The sequence below is a fragment of the Dendrobates tinctorius genome, unplaced genomic scaffold (assembly GCF_039654945.1).
Source record: "Dendrobates tinctorius isolate UK_male_01 unplaced genomic scaffold, ASM3965494v1 ptg000266l, whole genome shotgun sequence".
Lineage (NCBI taxonomy): Eukaryota > Metazoa > Chordata > Amphibia > Anura > Dendrobatidae > Dendrobates > Dendrobates tinctorius.
In genome coordinates, this window is record NW_027361933.1 from 264,549 (window position 1) to 281,002 (window position 16,454).

The 16,454-nt window shown below is 42.8% G+C and overlaps 1 protein-coding gene across 3 annotated transcripts in view; it reads left to right on the plus strand.

The window, feature by feature from the left end:
• Positions 1–16,454, plus strand: part of LOC141069561 (gastrula zinc finger protein XlCGF66.1-like) — a 109,604-nt gene that overhangs the window by 25,169 nt on the left and 67,981 nt on the right. For 2 of the 3 annotated variants that reach the window (XM_073559222.1, XM_073559225.1), the window contains exon 2: positions 11,452–11,564. The exons of the other annotated variant lie outside the window; for it this stretch is intronic. The gene's annotated coding sequence lies outside the window, so the exon portion shown is untranslated. The remainder of the gene's footprint in view (positions 1–11,451; positions 11,565–16,454) is intronic. 3 annotated transcript variants of the gene reach the window in all.

Here is a 16,454-nt window from a genome sequence, read left to right on the forward strand (position 1 = left end):
TGGGAGGCAGGTCTAACCGCGAACCCCAAGAAATGTCACATCGGGCTAGAAGAAGCCCGGTATTTGGAGTATGTAATTGGGAGGGGTGTTGTTAAACACCAGGTTGATAAGATTCAGGCGGTTCAGGACTGGCCACAACCTGTCAACAAGAAGCAGGTGCAAGCCTTCCTGGGGATCGCCGGCTATTATCGCCGGTTCATACCCAATTTTGCAGCCATCGCTACCCCCCTGACGGATCTTACAAAAGGGAAAGACTCCGTCATGATTAAATGGAGTTTAGCGGCTGAAGAAGCCTTCCATAGCCTAAAACGGGCACTTTGCTCTCAGCTCGTACTGGTGACTCCGGACTTCCGCAGCGAGTTTGTGGTACAAACGGATGCCTCTGATACCGGTATCGGGGCCGTACTCTCACAAGTGAGGGACGGAGTGGAACACCCAGTCCTCTATCTCAGCAGGAAGCTGAATAAACACGAGCAAAGGTATGCAGTCGTAGAAAAAGAGTGCCTTGCCATTAAGTGGGCTCTAGAGGCCCTCAAATATTACCTGGTGGGCCGAAAGTTCAGGCTGATCACTGACCATGCCCCTCTCAAGTGGATGCACTTGAACAAGGAACGGAATAGCCGGGTGACCCGGTGGTTCCTTGCCCTGCAGGCCTACACTTTTACGGTGGAGCACCGCCCAGGGGTACAGATGGGAAATGCAGATGCCCTGTCCCGAGTGCACTGTTTGGCGGGTGTCATTGCTCGACCGGAGTGGTCTGAGCAGAGGGGGGGATATGTGAGAATCATGTGGGAATAGTGGATGAGGGCAGGTATATCTCGCCCAGATTCCTTTCCTATGTGGCCTAGTCTGGTCAGTATCGCACCTGCTTGCTAATGAATAATGGGAGGTGGATATAAAAGGATGCCAGGTGGTTGTGTGAGTGTCTCAGCCTGGGAACACAGAGAGCCTGTCTGTGTGAGAAACACATGTGAGTGAAAGCAGTGCCCACTGCAACTGTGGTTTGGCTGGACGGGAGAAGCCCGCAAGTTGGTAGTTAGGTTGTCCATTGTTTAGTTAGTGCCGGACAGGCAAGGATTTGTTTTATGTTTTATTTCCTTTTGCATTGCTTTCACCATTAATAAACCTGACCCAGGGTCAGTTACACCCGAATCCCAGCTCTGCGCCTGAGTTTCATGCTGAACGCATGTGACCTTTGACCCCAGCAAAGCCGATCCCGGAGTGTTTTATCACAGCATGCAGGGACTGAACTGAAAACTAAGACCTCAGGGGGCAGGAAAAATCACCAGCAGGGATAGAGGGAGTCGGCTGTCTTAAATCCAGTCAGAGACTCCAGATGTCCAATCGTCGTCCTCATTATCAGGTGGCAAGCCTCTGTCAATTAGATCAGCTCCACTACCTCCTGCAACCACCAGAGGGAGCCCGGAAAGAGAACCAGCAACCAGAGGCAGGCCAGAAAATGAATTCACGACAGGGTCATCTCTATCAAAAGACGTGACGGATGATGGGTATCTACAAAAGAGTTCAGTAGCAGGGCCCGACTTTGACAGATGGTTTGACTGGCAGAGACGACCGAGAAGGATCTTTGGTCGGGTAATAGAAAGTGCCGAGCCCCACGGCTTTAGGCAGAGGGGGGGAATATGTGGCATGGCGACTGGTCATGTGGTTGATGGGCGGTATGTATCACAGTGGTGGGTGGCCCTGTGATGGAAGCCTGGGCGTGTTTTGCTCAGCAGATCTGCTGAGGGTTTTTGCTATACATTAGGAGGCTTCCAGGTGACTTGGAGAGATGGGTGGGTCCAGTTACCTACATACCCACCCAAGGGGGGTGTCTGAATACCCAAGATGAAGCCTGTATGTGATTGTGACCACCGCAGGTCCTCAAACACACAATCACCTGACTAGCCATGTGATAGGTACCTGGGAGTGGTTAGAGCTATGTAATGGAGGTGTGTTTGGCACATGTTGCAGAGCTGGCTAGTCTGAGCCAGAAGGAAGGAGGCCTGTGAGATACCTCCGGAGTGGACGGTCTGATAACCGTGAGTGATACTGACCGAGGTCAGTGAGAGACGTTTGTGGGAGATCTCTGAGGATATGAGGCATCTGGAAACCTGTGTGGCCAACACCAAAAGGTAACAGACAGGAATCCGTGTTATGCTGACCAGGGTCAGAAAGAGACTGTGTTTTTCCTATAGAGCTAATTGTTTCATGGACATTGTACTGGCGGCTGCATGTTGCTAAGTTCCTGAGGAGCGGTTTATGCTGTACTTAATAAACCGATTAGACTTTTTAACCTTAAGTTTCCCGATATCTACCTCAAACGACCAGCCAAGTGAGTAATCCCCATCCACAGATATTGTGGGACGCTACAATACTAAGACATATAGTGTCAATGGAAATAACTAACCGCATTGTCCCTCAGCAAGATGTACCTACAAATAAAGCGAAGGTGCTTAGAGTATAAATTGGTCAATTCATACAGTTGTGGCCAAAAGTATTGACACCCCTGCAATTCTGTCAGATAATACTCAGTTTCTTCCTGAAAATGATTGCAAACACAAATTCTTTGGTATTATTATCTTCATTTAATTTGTCTTAAATGAAAAAAACACAAAAAGAATTGTCCTAAAGCCAAATTGGATATAATTCCACACCAAACATAAAAAAGAGGGTGGACAAAAGTATTGGCACTGTTCGAAAAATCATGTGATGCTTCTCTAATTTGTGTGATTAACAGCACCTGTAACTTACCTGTGGCACCTAACAGGTGTTGGCAATAACTAAATCACACTTGCAGCCAGTTGACATGGATTAAGAAAGAAGACCAAAGAAGTGTCTGAGGACTTGAGAAACCAAATTGTGAGGAAGCATGAGCAATCTCAAGGCTACAAGTCCATCTCCAAAGACCTGAATGTTCCTGTGTCTACCGTGCGCAGCGTCATCAAGAAGTTTAAAGCCCATGGCACTATGGCTAACCTCCCTAGATGTGGACGGAAAAGAAAAATTGACAAGAGATTTCAACGCAAGATTGTGCGGATGTTGGAAAAAGAACCTCGACTAACATCCAAACAAGTTCAAGCTGCCCTGCAGTCCGAGGGTACAACAGTGTCAACCCGTACTATCCGTCAGCGTCTGAATGAAAAGGGACTGTATGGTAGGAGACCCAGGAAGACCCCACTTCTTACCCCGAGACATAAAAAAGCCAGGCTGGAGTTTGCCAAAACTTACCTGAAAAAGCCTAAAACGTTTTGGAAGAATGTTCTCTGGTCAGATGAGACAAAAGTAGAGCTTTTTGGGCAAAGGCATCAACATAGAGTTTACAGGAGAAAAAAAGAGGCATTCAAAGAAAAAAAACATGGTCCCTACAGTCAAACATGGCGGAGGTTCCCTGATGTTTTGGGGTTGCTTTGCTGCCTCTGGCACTGGACTGCTTGACCGTGTGCATGGCATTATGAAGTCAGAAGACTACCAACAATTTTTGCAGCATAATGTAGGGCCCAGTGTGAGAAAGCTGGGTCTCCCTCAGAGGTCATGGGTCTTCCAGCAGGACAATGACCCAAAACACACTTCAAAAAGCACTAGAAAATGGTTTGAGAGAAAGCACTGGAGACTTCTAAGGTGGCCAGCAATGAGTCCAGACCTGAATCCCATAGAACACCTGTGGAGAGATCTAAAAATGGCAGTTTGGAGAAGGCACCCTTCAAATATCAGGGACCTGGAGCAGTTTGCCAAAGAAGAATGGTCTAAAATTCCAGCAGAGCATTGTAAGAAACTCATTGATGGTTACCGGAAGCGGTTGGTCGCAGTTATTTTGGCTAAAGGTTGTGCAACCAAGTATTAGGCTGAGGATGCCAATACTTTTGTCTGGCCCATTTTTGGAGTTTTGTGTGAAATGATCAATGTTTTGCTTTTTGCTTCATTCTCATTTGTGTTTTTTCATTTAAGACAAATTAAATGAAGATAATAATACCAAAGAATTTGTGTTTGCAATCATTTTCAGGAAGAAACTGAGTGTTATCTGACAGAATTGCAGGGGTGTCAATACTTTTGGCCACAACTGTTTGTACCCCTCATCCACGGCAAGTGGTCACTTCTCTTATGGGTCCTATCATAACCCTTCCCTGTCCTACTGTACATGCCACTTTCAAGCCTACAATAATGGACAAACATATCTCTCATGGGCTGCAAGCCTACAATTTGAATGGGCAAGTAGAATTGGTTGAGAACACCTGCAGGTCAATGGGAGGAGTGCAGTGTCAGAGCAGAGGGAGCTAAGTCACGTAACAAGGCTCGTTAAAGGGTCGACATTGACTTTTAGGATTGCTACTTCCAATAGGTGGGACACTAGAATTCTAGTCCTCTTCCTCTCTGAAGAGACAATTTGCATAATTAGAAAAGCACTCGGGGGCACCACTGACAAGGGATCACCCGACCCATTCAACTGTGTAACTTCTCAGCACCGTCCAGGTTGAATACTAATTATCCTCCAGACATGGATCACGGAGTTGGACAGAACGACAGAAAGGTATATTGTTGTTGTTTTTTTATTTTAGTTTTATTACAGGAGAACGAGGGATTCGGTGGAATTAGGCGAGGTTGTAAGTATGGTTTAATTAAGATTATTAAAGGGGTCTATGTCATTTTTTCAATTGTGTGTGTGTTTTATACAATGTGACTATGGGGTTAGTAATGGATAGGTGTCTTATTGATGCCTCTCCGTTACTAACCTCGGGGCTTGATGTCACCTGACAATACAAAGGTGACATCAACACCATAAATATGAACCCCACTTGCCATTGCTACATGGCAAGTGGGAAGAGCCAGGCAAAGTGCCGGAACTGGCGCATCTAATAGATGTGCCTTTTCTGTACAACTGTGGGCTGCTATTTTTAGGCTGGGGGGGTCAATATCCATGGCCCCTTACCAGCTTGAGAATACCAGCCCCCAGCTGTGAGTTTTAGCAAGGCTAGTTGTCAAAAATGTTGGGACCCCACGTTGCTTTTTTAAATTGTTTATTTAAATAATTTAAAAAAAAATAGCTGGGGGACCCCTCTATTGTTGATCATCAGCCTTGCTGAAGCTGAGGCTTGCAGCCCCCAGCTTTGAGTTTTGCCTGGCTGGTTATAGAAAATACAGGGGAACCCATGCCGTTTTATTTCATTTATACCACAGGCGTTGGCTGATGAATACCCCTATTATCTCCTCCTGCTGTCACTGTTGTTAGCAGCAGCAGGGGTAGGCTGATTGGAGTAATAGTCCCATCAGCCGCCGCCTGCTGTCTCTTTTATCACTTAAATGTAACTCTCATGATTCTACCCTGCTCGCGCCGATTGCTGGCAGAGCAGGGGAGAATGATGAGAGCCGTGTTCAGCAAAAGGCACTGGGGAACAGCACTTACTGTAACCCTTGTTCCCCAGCTCCGATGCGTGTCACACGGATGACGTCCATGTGTGTTATGCGTATGCACGTGTGTGGGACGTTTTGTGGCCCGTGCTGACATTAAAAAACGGACATGTCAGCGTGTTTTGCCCATGGGCACACGGTCTGTGGAAACAAACTGACATGTGCACAAACCCATTCACTTGAATAGGAAAATAGCGCTCCATTCCTCCCAAGTCTCTCCGTATGGCTAAGTAGTACTGTACAGCCACATATGGGGTATTGACATGTTTAGTAGAAATTGTGGGATAAACTTTGGTGCAATTTTTACCCACTTCCTGTGTGAAAAAGTAAAACCTTTGACTAAAACAAAATTTTGGTGGTAAAAATGTACCGTAGTTATTTTGTCTTCACTGCCCAATAGTATAAAATTCTGTGACACCATTCATGGTGTCAATATGATCAAAGAATTTAATGAGAGGTGTAGTTTGTAAAATGAGGTCACTTATGGGGGGTTCTGCTGTTCTGGCACCTCATGGGCTCTCCCAGTGGATCATGGCACCATAACAGCTCCTTGGCTTCTGAGCTTTGTACTGTGCCTAAAAAATATTTCCTGATTACATGTAGGGTATTGGCACACTCAGGAAAAAATGGACCTCAGTTTGCTGTAAAAAAAAAAAAAAATTCCTATTAGCCCTTAGAAAAATTAAAAACTTGGGGCTAAAGCAACATTTAAAAATATAATTTATTCTTTCTTCGCCTCTCAGTGGTATAAAATTCTGTGTGGCATATGTGGTGTTAATATGATCACTGTACCCCTATATGAATTTATTGAGGAGTGTAGTTTGTAAAATGAGTTCACATATAGGGGATTTCAGTTGTTCTGGCACCTCAGGACATTTGCCAATGTGACATGGCACCCTCAAACCATTCCAGCAAAATCTGTACTCCAATATGGCGCCTCTTCCCTTCTCAGCTTTGCACCGTGCCTCAAAAATAGTATTCCCTTACATATGGGGTATCGGCGTACTCAAGAGAAATTGCACAACAACTTTTGGGGTCCAATTTCTCTTGTTACACCTGGTAAAATAAAAATTTGGGGGTGAAAAGATTATTTTTGTGGAAAAAATATGATTTTTTATTTTCACGGCTCTACATTATTTACTACTTTGAAGTACTTTTGGGGTTCAAAGTGCTCACCACACATCTAGATAAGTTACTTGGGGGTTTAGTTTCCAAAATGGTGTCACTTGTGGGGTTTTTTCACGGTTTAGGCACATCAGGGGCTCTCCAAACGCGACATGGCGTCCAATCTCAACGCCAACCAATTTAGCGTTAAAAAACTGAAACGGCGCTACTTCCCTTCCTTGCTCTGCCATGCGCTCCAGTGGTTTACTCCAACATATGGGGTATCAGCGTACTTAGGACAAATTGCACAATACATTTTGGCGTCCAATTTCTCCAGTTATCCTTGGGAAAATAACAAATTGGGGGTGAAAAGATTTTTATTTTTACGGCTCTATGTTATAAACTTCTGTGAAGCACTTTGGGGTTTAAAGTGCTCACCACACATCAAGATAAGTTCCTTGAGGGGGTCTAGTTTCCAAAATAGTGTCACTTGTGGGGGTTTTTCACGGTTTAGGCTAATTTTGCGTTGAAAAAGTAAAACAGCACTCTTTCCCTTTTAAGTTCTGCCATGCGCCCAAACAGTGGTTCCCCCCCACATACGGGGTATCAACGTACTCAGGACAAATTGCACAACAACTTTTGGGTCCAATTTTTCTTGTTACCCTTGGTAAAATAAAAAAATTTGGATCTGAATTATTTTTTTTGTGAAAAAAGTTAAATGTTTATTTTTTTTAAATATTCCAAAAATTCCTGTGAAGCACCTGAAGGGGTAATAAGGCTATGTGCACACACTGCGGATTCTGCTCGGATCCGCAGCGTTTCTGGCCCTTCGGGTCTGCAGCAGTTTTTGCTGCGTTGTATAGTACCAATGTTTTCAATGGTAAAACAAAAAACGCTGTGCACATGCTGCAGATTTTTCCGTGCGGATTTGCTGCGGGTTCAAATCCGCAGCATGTCAATTCTTTGTGCGGAATCCGCAGCGGTTTCACACCTTTCTCCACACCTTTAGTGTGAAACTGCAGGCTAATCCGCAGGTAAACCGCAGGACTTTTGACCTACGGATTTACCTGCGGATTTTGCTAAATCCGCGCGGAAAAATCTGCAGACCATTCCGCAGCGTGTGCACATAGCCTTAACGTTTTGAATGTGGTTTTGAGCATCTTGAGGGGTGCAGTTTTCAAAATGTTGTCACTTTTGGGTATTTTCTATCATATAGACCCCTCAAAGTGACTTCAAATGTGATGTGGTCCCTAAAAAAAAAAATGGTGTTGTAAAAATGAGAAATCGCTGGTCAACTTTTAACCCTTATAACTTCCTAACTAAAAAAAAATTTGGTTCCAAAATTTTGCTGATTTAAAGTAGACATGTGGGAAATGTTACTTATTATGTATTTTGTGTGACATATCTCTGTGATTTAAGGGCATGAAAATTCAAAATTGGAAAATTGTGAAATTTTCTAATCACCGGGATACATTGAAGCGTTCCAGAGTTATTACCTCATAAAGGGACAGTGGTCAGAATTGTAAAAATTGGCCTGGTCATTAATGTGCAAATCACCCTCGGGAGTAAAGGGGTTAAGTAAGAACGCCAAAACATAAATAAACTATATAAATGTGGTTCGCTGTAATTGTACTGACCTGAAGAATAAAGCTGCCTTATCAATATTACCACACGCGGAACGGCATAAAAAAAACTATGCCTGCATTGTTGGTTTTCATTTATTCTGCCTCCCAAAAATTGGGATAGTAAGCGATCAAAATATGGTGATGCAAAAACTATTTAAAAAAAAAAAAGCAAGCATCTTTTAGTGTGTAACAGCAGTGAAAACATAAAAACCCGATATGAATCTGGTATCGCTGTAATCCCGAAGAATAAAGTCATCTAATCACTTATACCGCATGAGGACTGGCGTAAAACATAACTAAAATCAATTCTTCACCTGCTGTTGATTTTTTCATTCTGCCTCCCAAAGATCACAGTAAGGCTCGGCTTACATTTATTCTGCGCTCTACGCTGAGCGCTTACACCGGGGTTTCTGTGTAAATCTCTGAAATGTGTGATTTGGATGAAATCCCCGATGGAAGATTCCCTGTAATGAGGCACAGTGGAGAATGTTTGACCTGTGATCTGGCCATGACCCTCTTTTCATTAGGAGTGCAAAAAAGTGCCGTCGGCCACAGTTTTATGCACCTCTGAAAAAAAGGACACCGAAGAACAGAGGCCAGACGGAGTCCAGAGTAACTCTGCTGCCTCATTATAGTGAGTGCCTCCCTCGGGGGTTTCATCTGAATTATGTCACTCTTGAGATTTAAAGGGAAGCCTCAATGTAAGTCCTCAGCATACAGCGCCAGATAAATGTGATCCAAAATGTTATGTAAAATTTTCCCAATAAAAGCTTCAACTCAGTACACAAAAAAAGCATGTCCCCACTCATGTCTGTTATCTATTAATGGACATAAAGGCAGCTTCCACATTACTGGTAGCACAAACGTTCTGGAAGAGCGAAATGGTCCTTGCCTGTCATGATCCCAGTGCAGGTTTTTGAGCTGCTCACCGGGGGTTAATGTCTGGAGCTCTGTGCAGGTTTTGACCTGCACACCTGGGGTTAATGATTGTGGCCTCTTTCTGGTTCTGTGAGAGCTTCTTAAACTCCTGGGAAGCTTCAATCCCTGCCAGTTATACTTTTGCCTTTGGCCTAGTGTGCTGACCCCTGTGTGGTGCCTGTTTGTTGCTATAGCTTGTTTATATGGTTCTGACCCGGTTCTGTTTCCTGTTGTGAGTTTGCCTGTTGATTTTGTACTGCGTTATTATCTCTGTGTATGACTCATTGCCTGTGACCTGACTACTCTCTGCTCACCCCCTTGGTACCTTGCAGCTATCTCTGTGTGTGACTCATTGGCTACGTCCTGACTATTCTCCCTGTCTATGCCCCTTGGTAACTTTGTCTTGCAGTTACTCTGCTAGGAGTTATCTTGCGGCTCCTAGCTCTGGGGAGTTTAGGCCACGCCTCTAGCAGTCACGTGCTTCAGGTCCTGCGGCTCTGAAGTACGCATCTACTCGGTTGCTGCCCGCTCCACAGGTATCTTTGAGCACTGTTCGCTTTACTCAGGACACGCGCACTGGCTCAGTGAGCAAGTTCAGTGCGGTGTTCCTGACATTGCCGCTCAAAAGAAATTCAGCAAATTCTGTGCTCCCAAATCCAAATGCCACACACTCTCTTCTGAGTACCAGTGTGCCTAAACCGCAGTTAGTGTCCACATGTTTGGCCTTTCTGTAGCGATGAGAGCCCGCCTAATTTATGGGTGCATGAGCTGGACACAACATACCGGTCACTACAGCGGCAGTTTGCAATTTTTACTGTGCAACATCCACTGTCTGGAAAATAACTATGGAGTCAAAATTGTCACGACACCTGTAGATAAATTGCCAAAAGTGTATAATTTCCAAAATGGGGTCACTTGAGGGGAGATTCTGCTCTTCTAGCATATATGGAGTCCACAAACTATTATAGAAAATTCTGGACTCCAGGATGCTTCCTGTATAACAGTACTGCTTACTCATATGGCGAGACATGGGAGGGACAGAATGCTATTTGCGAATAGCGCGCCGTCTCTCCCAAGTCTCGCCATATGGCTAAGTAGTACTGTACAGCTACATATGGAGCATTTCTACATTCAGCAGAAATTGTGGGACAAATTTTGGTGCCATTTTTACCCATTTCCTAGCATGAAAATGTAAAATCTGGGGCTAAAACAAAATTTTGGATGTAAAAATGTAATTATTTATTGTTTTCATTGCCCAATGGTATACAATTCTATGACCCACCTTCGGTGTCAATATGATTACTGCACCCCTAGAGGAATTCATTGAGAGGTGTAGTTTGTCAAATGGGGGTTTCTTATAGGGACTCTTCGGTTCTGTGGGCGATTTCCACTGTTTAGACACATCAACATGTCATCTAATTATTCCAGCAAATTTTCATTCAAAAAGTCAAATGGCGCTCCTTCCCTTCTGAGCCTTGTCATGTGCCCAAACAGTGGGGTATTGGCATGCTCAGGTGAAACTGCACAACATATTTTGGGGTCCATTTTTTTCCTATTATCCTTGCAAAAATTAAAAAATTTGGGTCTAAAGTAAAATTTTTGTGACAAAAAGTGAAGTATTCATTTTTTCCTTCCAAATGCCAAAAATTCTTGTGAAGCACCTGAAGGGTTAATAAACTTATTGAATGTGGTTTTGAGCACCTTGAGGGGTGCAGTTTTTAGAATGGGGTCACTTTTTGGGTATTTTCTGTAATATATTCTCCTCAAAATCACTTCAAATGTGTTGCGGTCCCTTAAAATATGGTTTCGTAAATTTTGGAAGAAAAATGAGAAATCGCTGGTCAACTTTTAACCCTTATAACTTCCTAACAAAAAAAGATTGTTTCAAAAATTGTGCTGATGTAAAGTTGACGTGGGAAATGTTATTTATTAACGACTTTGTGTGACAAATCTCCATCATAATTTTTTACATGAAAGGTGTTCCCTTTCTTGTACAATTGATCCCTGGGAGTCGCAAGTACAATTGATCCCTGGGAGCCGGCGCCCTGCATTATCTGTGTGCCGGCTGTCGGCTTGACAGCTAGCACAGAGAACAGCTGACTACCAGTCCGGGGGGCGGCAGAATGCAGCCGCCGGGGGAGACACTGCGAACCGCCGCATTAGGCAGCTCGACTGCGCCCCCTGCCGGCTGCGCCCGAGGCACATGCCCTGGCTGCCCCCTGCTAGATAATCCTCTGCCCAAAGTAATAGATGGCACCTGGACTAGGGGGCAAGGGTTTGGAATGACAACACATACACGCATCACAGCTAGGTTGGCGGCTTCCTCGGGGGTTTGGCTCAGAGCAGTAATCACCTGATAATAATCCACACTGATAATATGCATGTCACATTGCTTTTGCAGCCAGTGAATGACTGCACAGTCGTTTGTCCAAGAGTGACACACCTGATAATTTAAACAAGACAATCTTGTGGAAAAAGGCACCTCCAACACGAATAAGGCACAGAATTCAAAAGGTAACAACATTATTCTTTGTTCTTTTTAAGCACGATTATTGTCCCTCTTCTCATCCTGCACACATCAGTTTCTTTTTTTATTACGCAAAATACGGAACATTTTTCCACTGTGTAGTATCCATTTTTCATCATCTGAAGGAGGTAAACTGAAATATTTATTTTCAATGGGTCCCTTAAAAATGTATGGGAAATGGATGTGTTTGTTTGTTTTTTGTTTGTTTGTTTTTTAAACTAATTTTTATTGATGTTTATTGCAGGTTAACAACCATAAAAAAAAATCACATATCATTAGTAATTTAGAATAGTATATAGGGATGCATGTGAAACATATCTGGAGGGCCACAGGGCCCCACAACTTAATTCCAGGTAAACTGAAATTCAAAGCTGTAGTGGTCCTAAAGGGACCTATGCAATACACCTATGGAGATTACAATGAGAGATGTGAAATACTTAACTTAAAGGAAATCTGTCACCACATTTGACCTATCTAAACTATTAATATGTGGGCATTCAGGTTATAGACTGCTGAATACAATCCTACCTGTGTGTCTCACATCAGATGTCTCGTTGTTGAGAAAATATCTTTTATAACTTTATATAAATGACCTCTTCCAGGCTCTGGGGAGGATGTTGTCTGGAAGATTACTGTGCTTCCAGAGCTTGTTTTAAATATAAGGGGGATTTACCAGTCTGATGACCACTCTATTTTCTTCTGATCTCATTGTATGTGATAATACCTGACACGTGTAGCTTCCTCTCGGTTTCTGCTTCCATCTCCCAGGCAGAAAGGGGTGCAGTACAGCAGAGCTGAGAGAGAAGCAAGGTGTATCACAATGGGGTTAAGCGCTAGAATAATACTGCAAAGTGACCATGATCTCATGCTCTATCAACTAAAGGTGGTTATGTAAAATAGGACTGCCTACTTGTGATAGGCAAAGACATCAATAATTTAACCATATGTCAAATTTTAACTAAGTAGCTGGGCGGTGATATCCAGCGTGCGTTCCACATGGAACGCAATTACCTGTCAGCTGTTGTTGCATGCAGCCAAGCTGTGAAGTGAAGACCCAGTGTGCGCTTCCTGTTCCACAGAGGAGTTAGAGCGCATGCCCGGATCCTTCCTATCATCTGCGCATGGCCGGGATATCTTTGTGATTCAGAGGCACAGCGTGTTTTGGCTCTTCCGTCATACATTAGGAATACCTCGGATCTACTTTTGAAGCTGGAAGGCATCCATGTGACTGAGAACTCCTTATTGGCTTCAATAGATGTTGAGGCACTATACAGCAATATATTCTAGCGCTTAACCCCATTGTGATACACTTTGTAAATGGGACCTCTACAACATGGAGGAAGTGTTACTGCTGATTGGCTGCAGTGTATATATATACACTACCATTAAAAAGTTTGGGGTCACCCAGACAATTTTGTATTTTCCATGAAAACTCATACTTTTATTAATCAAATGAGTTGTCAGATGAATTTAAAATTTAGTCCAGACATTGACAAGGTTCGAAAAAAAAAGATTTTTATTTGAAATAATAATTTTCTCCTTCAAACTTTGCTTTCGTCAAAGAATGCTCCCTTTGCAGCAATTACAGTATTGCAGACCTTTGGCATTCTAGCAGTTAATTTGCTGATGTAATCTGGAGAAATTTCACCCCATGCTTCCAGAAGCCCCTCTCACAAGTTGGTTTGGCTTGATGGGCACTTTTTGTGTACCATACGTTCAAGCTACTCCCACAACAGCTCAATGGGGTTGAGATCTGGTCACTGCACTGGCCACTCCATTACAGATAGAATACCAGCTGCCTGCTTCTTCCCTAAATAGTTCTTGCATAATTTGGAGGTGTGCTTTGGGTCATTGTCCTGTTGTAGGATGAAATTGACTCCAATTAAGCGCTGTACACAGGGTATGGCATGGCGTTGCAAAAATGGAGTGATAGCTTTCCTTATTCAAAATCTCTTTTACCTTGTACAAATCTCCCGCTTTACCAGCACCAAAGCAACCCCAGACCATCACATTACCTCCACCATGCTTGACAGATGGCGTCAGGCACTCTTCCAGCATCTTTTCAGTTGTTCTGTCTCAAAAATGTTGTTCTGTGTGATCCCAAAACCTCAAACTTGGATTTGTCTGTCCATAACACTTTTTACCAATCTTCCTCTGTCCAATATCTGTGTTCTTTTGCCCATATTAATCTTTTTATTTGTCAGTCTCAGTTATGGCTTTTTCTTTGCCACTCTGCCCTGAACGCAAGTATCCCGGAGTCACCTCTTCACTGTAGACATTGACACTGGCGTTTTACGTGTACTATTTAATGAAGCTGCCAGTTGAGGACCTGTGAGGCATCGATTTCTCAAACTACAGACTCTAATGTACTTGTCTTGTTGCTCAGTTGTGCAGAGGGGCCTCCCACTTCTCTTTCTACTTTGGTTAGAGCCTGTTTGTGCTCTCCTCTGAAGGAAGTAGTACACACCGTAGTAGGAAATCTTCAGTTTCTTGGCAATTTTTCGCATGGAATAGCCTTCATTTCTAAGAACAAGAATAGACTGTCGAGTTTCACATGACAGTTCTTTTTTTCTGGCCATATTGAGAGTTTAATGGAACCAACAAATGTAATGCTCCAGATTCTCAACTAGCTCAAAGGAAGATTAGGTTTATAGCTTCTCTATTCAGCCAAACTGTTTTCAGCTGTGCTAACATACTTGCACAAGAGTTTTCATGGGTATTCTAACCAGCCATTAGCCTTCTTACACAGTTAGCAAACACAAAGTACCATAAGAACACTGGAGTGATGGTTGTTAGAAATGGGCATCTATACACCTATGAAGATATTGCATTACAAACCAGACGTTTGCAGCTAGAATAGTCATTTACCACATTAACAATGTATAGAGTGTATTTCTGAATCATTTAATGTTAGCTTTATTGGAAAAAAAACTGTGCTTTTCTTTTATTATTATTAATAATAATAATAAAAATAATATTATTATTATTATTATTATTATTATGCATTTATATAGCGCCATTTATTCCATGGCGCTTTACATGTAAAAAGTAAGGAAAAGGAAAAGGAAGGAAATTTCTAAATGACCCTAAACTTTTGAACAGTAGTGTATATGGGGGGATTTGGTCATTTTCTCACACGTCATCTGACTATCCACCTCCTGATGATCTGGTTAGGAGAAACACGTTGAGGTTCTTCTCATCAACTACCAACCTTGAGTACCTCTTTTTATTTATACTGTTATCAACATGAATTGGTAATTTCTCTGCCACATAGGTCATGATTGTACCATTGGTATGAATTATGCCTTCCATTAATATATTGTTTTGCTACCCTTGCTAACTATCAATAGTCATATTAGGGATTCTGAGGGATAGCTGTCGTGGAGCGGGGGCGCCATTCCGCTGACCAGTAGGGTGCCAACCTCCGCTGATAGGAAGGTTTTCAGTCACAGGGAACAGTACAGTCAGGTACTCATTTGTTTTGCACATGTCACTAGCAATTTTTTGCACACTTTTTCATTGTTGCCTACCCAACTACCTTCATTGGGAACATCTTTTCCCTCCTTTCCTGGTCAATTGAGTGACTGCGTGTTGCACCAGTCCAGGGTTATATAGGAGTTTTAGGGTTCAGCCATCGTTGAGCTGGGGCGCCATCGTTGTGTATAGGGTGCCAACCTCCACTGTTAGTTTTATATCAGGGCCCCTTTGTAGGGCTATAGTAGGTGACACGGTTGGTTGGTTTTTCTGTGTGGTTGTCTTATTTTTAGATAAGTTTTTCAATAAAGGTCTATTTATTCATATCTGAGGTAATGTTGTTGTAAGGCTCCTTGGAAGTAAACTTGTTTCCATTTAGCCACTAAATTCTTCAGCTCCCTAAAGGGATTGGGGGGATTGCTAGAGTACAAGTTTTGAAAGAAGTCAGATTTACTCCCAGATACTTAATTGCCTCTGTTTTCCAATGGAATTTGTAGTTTTTTGTTGTGTTTTTTTAAGGTAATACAATATGTCGGGAGGGACGTTCAGTGGGAGCACGTCTGTCTTTGTGGCGTTAATCTTGTACCCTGATAAATTGCCATGTTCCCTCAGGGCAACTATAAGATTGGGTAGAGTAGTATGAAGATTGAGAGTTAATAGGACATCATCTGCAAAAATGATGTTTTGAAGATTGTATATTTTATTTCCATCCCAGAAATATTGGGATTATGCCAAATGACCGTTGCTAAAGGCTTGATACACATTGTGAATAATAGGGTTAATAAGTAACACCCCAGATTTTAGAACTGGGAGAAATATGATGAGAGAGTTTAATAAATGTCGAGGGTGACTTTATAGAGTGCTTTTAGAGGTGTAAGGAAGGAGCCTGATAAACCAAATGCATTGACTGTCTCAAAGATAAAAGACCAGTTGAGGCGAATAAAGGCCTTCTCCGCTTCCAGACTTAAGAGAAGGACTTGTTTTTTTTTCTATTTACCCCATCTACCAGATCCACCACCCTCCTGGTATTGTCCCCACCTTGACGGAAAGGAACATGACCCTCCTGCTGTTTATGAATTATTTGCGGTAACCTGTAGTTAAGTCTATTGGCCAGGAGGCAGGTGAATATCTTCAGATCCGAATTACTCTATAATTAGAGCAATCAAGGGGGTCTAGACCCAGTATAGGGATAAGAATTAGGTAGTAGTGGGATAAAGTATCAGGTATGGGTAATCTCTTAAAAAAGGAATTGAACAGCGTGTTCATATGCGTAGTTAATTCCTCCAAAAATGCTTTATAATATAGGTATGTCAATCTGTTAGGACCCGGGGACTTACCAAGTAGGAGATCCTTTAAATTATCAGAGATCTCCTCATTGGTGATCAACCTGTTAATAGAGTTTA